General features: G+C 38.0%; 1 pseudogene; it reads right to left on the reverse strand.

Annotated features, from left to right (window-relative positions):
• Window positions 1-5,990: 5,990 nt before the first annotated feature.
• Window positions 5,991-6,221, reverse strand: LOC111750514 (ATP synthase subunit epsilon, mitochondrial-like; annotated as a pseudogene).
• Between the last annotated feature and the right edge of the window lie 222 nt (window positions 6,222-6,443).

A 6,443-nucleotide genomic window follows, 5' to 3' on the forward strand; every position in this document is an offset into this window, starting at 1 on the left:
TTTTGACAAATGACGGCATCCCTGATATAAATGTTGTCTTTCCAGAGAAATTCTGTGTCGTTGATAATGTTCATTTGTCCAGGGAGACAGTGGCTGGTGGGTGTAGGAAAAGCTTCCATACATTACATTGTCTATCACAGCTGCTTCTTTCCCCACTAGCCTCTTCAATATGGATGTCTTCTAAGGTTCTGCCCCTTGTACTCTATTTTTTTTTCCATTAAAAAAAAATTTCTTTCCTATTATTTCAGCTCTGTTACTGGCTACAATTATTGCTGTTATAACTACCAAATTTATACCTCCAGGCCAAATCCAACTCTTGATAAACCTCTCCACTTGAATATTCTACAAATCCCTGTTTTAACATGATTGAAATGAAACTTATAATTGAACTTCTTAGAAGACCCTTAATCTGTTCTTTGTTATAGATCAGTGAAGACAATCATTGGCTCATTTATCCAGCCGGATACAAAAGCTTACCCCAGACTCTTCCCACTGTCTCATTCTCTGCACCAACAGGCCTTCAAATAAATGCTATTCTCCTTTCCATTCCCACTATCACTTCTTTATTCATGTCCTCATTATTTCTGCTTGAATTGTAACAGACTTGAGTAGGCCTCATTGGCTCCTATTTCTTTCTAACAACCCATTTTCAACATCATTGCTACAGTAACTTTTCTAAATTAAAAATAATATCATGTAATTGTCCATTATTCTAGAACAAAAATGCCAATGCACATCCGTGAATCTTTGTAGAAAACCTAGGTTAATTTCCTCTGTCTGGAATGTTCTTCTTCCATGCCCATTGCACACTGTTGTGTAGTGAACAGCTATGCACAGTGGGCCCGCTTTCCTCTCATTTCTGTTTCTGAGTTTGGTGAGACTCATGTCAGTGCATCTCAACTGTGATGCTTACCTTGAGTTACAAGAGTGAGTCCTGGTAGGCAAATGTCTAGGTTCCAGAACAGCACTTAGCACACGGTGTTTACTTATTGCTCTTCCCCAGTAAAATGAACTTTTTATTGAGGGCAGAAGTGTTTTTTTTTTTTTTTTTTTTTTTTATTCCTCCAGGGCTTAGTGTCGTTGTTAGGTCCCATTGAGTCTGTTCCAACTCAGCGATTCCATGTACAGTAGGGTGAAACATGGCCCAGTCCTGTGCTGTCCTCACAATCATTGTTATGCTTGAGCTCATTGTTGCAGCCACAATGTCAATCCATCTCTATGAGTGTCTTCTACTCTCCCATTGACCCTCTACTTTACCAAGCAGGATATCTTTTTCCAGGGACTGGTCCCTCCTGATAACATGCCCAAAGTATGTGAGATGTAGTCTCACCATCCTTGCTTTTAAGAAGCATTCAGCCTGTTCTTCCAAGACAGATTTGTTTGTTCTTCTGGCAATTCATGGTACATTCAATGTTCTTTGCCAACAGCATGATTCGAAGGTGTCAATTCTTCTTTGGCCTTCCTTATTCATTGTGCAGCTTTTGCAGGCATATGAAGTGATTGGAAACACCATGGCTTAGGTCAGGCTCACCTTAGCCCTTAAAGTGACATCTTTGCGTTTTCACACTTTAAGGAGGTCTTTTGCAGCAGACTTTCCCAATGCAATACGTCCTTTGACTTTTTGATTGTCGCTTCCATGGGAGTTGATTATGGATCCAAGTAAAATGAAATCCTTGACAACTTCAGTTTTTTCTCTGTTTATCATGATGTTGCTTATTGGTCCAGTCATGAGGATTTTTGTTTTCTTTATGTTGAGGCACCATCAATACTGAAGGCTGTAGTCTTTGATCTTCACAGTAAGTGCTTCAAGTCCTCTTCACTTTCAGCAAACAAGGTTGTGTCATCTGCATAATGCAGGTTGTTAATGAGTTTTCCTCCAATTCTGATGCCCGGCTCTTCTTCATATAGTTCAGTTTTTTTGGATTATCTGTTAAGCATACAGATTGAATAAGCCAATAATTCCAACTGATAGCAACCCTATTGGACAGAGTAGAACTGCCCACAGGGTTTCCAAGGAGCAGTTGGTGGATTAGAACTTCTGGCCCCTTGGTTAGCAGATGTAGCTCTTAACCACTGCACCACCAGGGCATATGATGAAAGGATACAACCCTGACACACACCTTTCCTAATTTTAAACCACCTAGTACCCCCTTGTACTGTTCGAACGACTGCCTCATGGTCTATGTACAGGTTCCTTATGAGCACAATTAAGTGTTCTGGGATTCCCATTCTTCTTTGCAATATTATCCATAATTTGTTATGATCCACACATAGTCAATAAAACACAGGTAAACTTCTTTCTGATATTCTCTGCTTTCAGCCAAGGTCCACCTGACATCAGTAATGATATCCTTCTTTCCAAATCCTCTTCTGAATCAGGCTTGAATTTCTGGCTGTTCCCTGCAGGGCCTAGTAGAGAACCTTAAGACATTCATTGACAAGATGGATGAATGAGGACGTCCCAATTCCAGGAACTGCAAAACTGAAAAGATGAGAATACCCGCCCTTTTAAAAGGTGGCTTATTGCCTCCTGTGAGCTGCCAATTTCACTTTTATTTCAATGAAAGATGATACAGTAGAAATTAAAATAATATTGTGGTGATAGAGTCTATTATTTTAAATAAAATGGGCATTAAACAGCTCAATTCATTTAAATAATACAGCAGGTAGAGTATCTGCCAGGGCATTTAAAGATTATGGACAGGTTTAAGGTCTCTATTAACTTTTTTAAATACAGAATTTGAATGAAACATAAATAAAGGCTACATTTTATTGTTTTTAAAGTTTAAAGGAATAAATGTGATCTACATGCTAGCACTAGATAGTCCAGCCTTACCATCTGCCACCGATTAGCACTTGTATTTTTCAAAGAATATGTTATTGGGACAGATCATGGATTGGAGAGCACTTAAAGTCAAAAATAAATGTGCTGATTAGGTTTATTACACTGGAAATATTTTAAACACATTTTCCATATGTAGAAACTACCTGTTACCACCTGCTGCCTTCGAGTCGATCCTGACTCATAGTGACCCTACAGGACAGTGTAGAACTGCCACATAGGGTTTCCTAGGAGTGGCTGGCGGATTCGAACTGCAGCTGCACTCTTAACCACTGCACCACCAAGACTCGAAGTAGAAAACTAATACATGTTAAAGGGAAATAATTCCAGATTTCCAATCTGTTCTTCCTTCTTAAGTCTGCCTATAGTAGCGTTTGGATTATTTTACACTGAAAATCCAACACAAAGGTAAAAGACTTAGTTTGACCTTAAGTTATGTGGATTTCAAATATGTCTATAGGTTACATGTATTTTTTGTTTTGCTGGTTGCCGTCAAGTTGCCGTCATGGCAACCTCATGTGTGCAGAGTAGAACTGCTCCATAGGATTTTTAAGGGTGTGATCTTTTGGGAGCTGATTGCCAGGCCTGTCTTCCGAGGTACCACTGGGTGGGTTTGAACTGCTAACCTTTCAGCTAGTAGGGATTTTAATAATTTTTCTCCTGAATCTATTATATTATTTTTTAAAATGATTTAAAATCCCTACAAACCAAACACATTATTCAACAAAGTAGTCATCAAATTTTACAGAAAACCAAAATATCTTTGGGAGTATTCTGTATGTTATAAATATATAAAATTTTCATATTGTAACTTTTATGTTAGAAATATGAAAACCAGGATGAATTAATAAACATGGAAATCCTTGAACTATTTGGCTTCAGAATATCTGAAAGTAAACCTTAAGATCATACCTCTCACATACGATTTCTCATTGGTGTACTTTTGTGTAGTATCAAGTAGTAAAACTGAGGGAGATTAAGGCTTTGATAATTAATTTTAAATTGCTTTTATATTATGGCAAATATAAAAAATATTATAAAGGTATAAACATATGAAATTTTAGATAAATATGAGCCTTTACAGAAATACAGTGCTTCTTGGGCATCTTTGGGCTTCATTTCCTGCCTCCTGGAAGTAAGCGTCTGCCCTTCACTGCAAGTAAAAAAGCCCATTGCCATTGCAAGTACAGATACTTAAATGAAAAATATTTGAGAAGGGCTGGCATGTAACTTCAGCTGAATTGCACAACCAAATCCATCCAAGGCTATTTCTTAATTATTCATGGGAAGAAAGAAGCAGGCGTATAACACCTCTATTTTTATTCCTGCCTTGGCGATTTCAGGTGGAAGATATTAGTGGCAGTTCTTCCATTTTGACCCACAGAGATTCTTACTGTGCTTAAAGACCTTCAAGTACCTTGTCTAAGATTAGGCACGCTCAATACATTTATTCCCCGAGTGACAATCGCCAGTTTAGAAACTGGTATTTAATTGTTATCAACACAGTAGTATATTCCCAGTTTAATACTCTATATTTTCATTTCCCTGATGATTTCAAAATCTAAACCTTTATATTTACCATATAAGTTTCTGCTTTTTCCTTATTGAACTACATATTTACTGCTAATGATATTGCTGATATTATTAATTCCAAAACCTGACTTTATATCATGACAATATCTTCATTTAATTAAATCAGCATTGTTATTATTGTTAGGTGGTGTCGAGTCGGTTCTGATTCTTGGCAACTCTGTGTACAACAGAACAAAATGCTGTCCAGTCCTGTACCATCCTCATGACCATTATTATGTTCGAGCCCATTGCTGTAGCCACTGTGTCAATCCATCTCCCTGAGGGTCTTCCTCTATTTTGCTGACCCTCTACTTTACCAAGCATGATGTCCTTCTCCAGGGACTGGTCCCTCCTGATAACAAGTCCAAAGCATGTGACACCAAGTCTTGAAATCCTTGCTTCTAAGGAGCATTCTGGCTGTATTTTTCCAAGACAGATTTGTTCATTCTTTGCCAGTCCATGGTATAGTCAATATTTATAATAATTCTTCTTTGGTCTTTCTTATTCATTGCCCAGCTTTTGAATGCATATGAGGCTATTGAAAACATCATGTCTTGGGTCAGGCTCACTTTAGCCCTTAAAGTGACATCTTTACTTTTTAACACTTTTAAAGAGGTCTTTTGCAGCAGAATTGCCCAATGCAATGTGGTGTTTGATTTCTTGACTGCTGCTTCTGTGGGCGTTGATTGTGGATCCAAGAAAATGAAATCCTTGACAACGTCAATCTTTTCTTCATTATCAAGATGTTGTCTATTGGTTCAGTTGTGAAGATTTATGTTTTCTTTATGTTGAGGTGTAATCCATACCGAAGGCTGTGGCCTTTGATCTTCATCAGCCTCAAGTTCCCTTCATTTTCAGCAAGCAAGGTTGTGTTCTGCATATCGCAGGTTGTTAATGAGTCTTCCTCCATTCCTGATGCCCCCTTCTTCTTCCTATAGTTCACCTCCTTGGATATTTGCTCAGCATACAGATTGAATAATATGGTGAAAAGATACGATCCTGAATCACCTTTCCTGACTTTAAACCACACAGTATCTCCTTGTTCTACCCGAACAACTGCCTCTTGATCTATATACAGGTTCTTCATGAGCACAGTTAAGTGTTCTAGAATTCCCATTCTTCACAATGTTATCCATAAATCGGCTTCAGCCCTTGTTAATAAAATTTCTAAAAATTGTAACTTATTTTCATTAAGCATGCGTATTTTGATAAAAAGCCACCAGTTGCTGTGGAATTAATTCGGACTCATGACAACCACATGTGTGTCAGAGTAGAACTGTACTCCATCCAGTTTTCAATGGCTGATTTTTCAGAAGTAGACCACCAGGCTTTTCTTCTGAGGTGCCTATGGGTGGACACAAACCTTCAACCTTTGGTTAGCAGCTGAACGTGTTAACCATTTGCGCCACCCAAGGACTGCACACATGTTTTTAATGCACCTATTTGGAGAGATGAATTGAATTGTGGAACTGAACGCACGATAGGGTTTTTTTTTTTTTCATTTTTTTGGAACCATACTTCAATTTATTGGTATTATCAATCTATGAACAAGGCAGGTGTTTTTTTCCATGGAGTGAGATGATTTTCAGTCTGCCATAACATGTACTGATACACCTTCACCTTGAAATTTAGCATTTCAAGCTTTAGTCAAGGTGGATTATTCCTTTTCCATTTTCACAATTTTTATTCTGTGGCCACATGTCTTCTCTGTATTTGCTTGGAATTCAGTCTTCAGTGCTTGCTGCTTTTGCACACATTTGCAACTAGCAATGTAGCTGAGTCCAGCCTGTTACCAGTAAGCTGTCATGATGTCACAAGTTGGTAGGAATCATGGGGATGCTCTCAATGTGACACACAATAGGTTTCCACAGTTCCTAAAATGTAAATTAATGCCACGCACACAATGTGTTTTTAAATAGATTCTAAAATAACATTTTGTTGTAGTTGTTGTGTGCCGTGGAGTTGATTCTTACTCATAGAACAGAGTAGAACTGCCTCACAGGGTTTCCTAGTCTGTAATATTTACCGA

Source organism: Loxodonta africana, chromosome 17 (assembly GCF_030014295.1).
Source record: "Loxodonta africana isolate mLoxAfr1 chromosome 17, mLoxAfr1.hap2, whole genome shotgun sequence".
Lineage (NCBI taxonomy): Eukaryota > Metazoa > Chordata > Mammalia > Proboscidea > Elephantidae > Loxodonta > Loxodonta africana.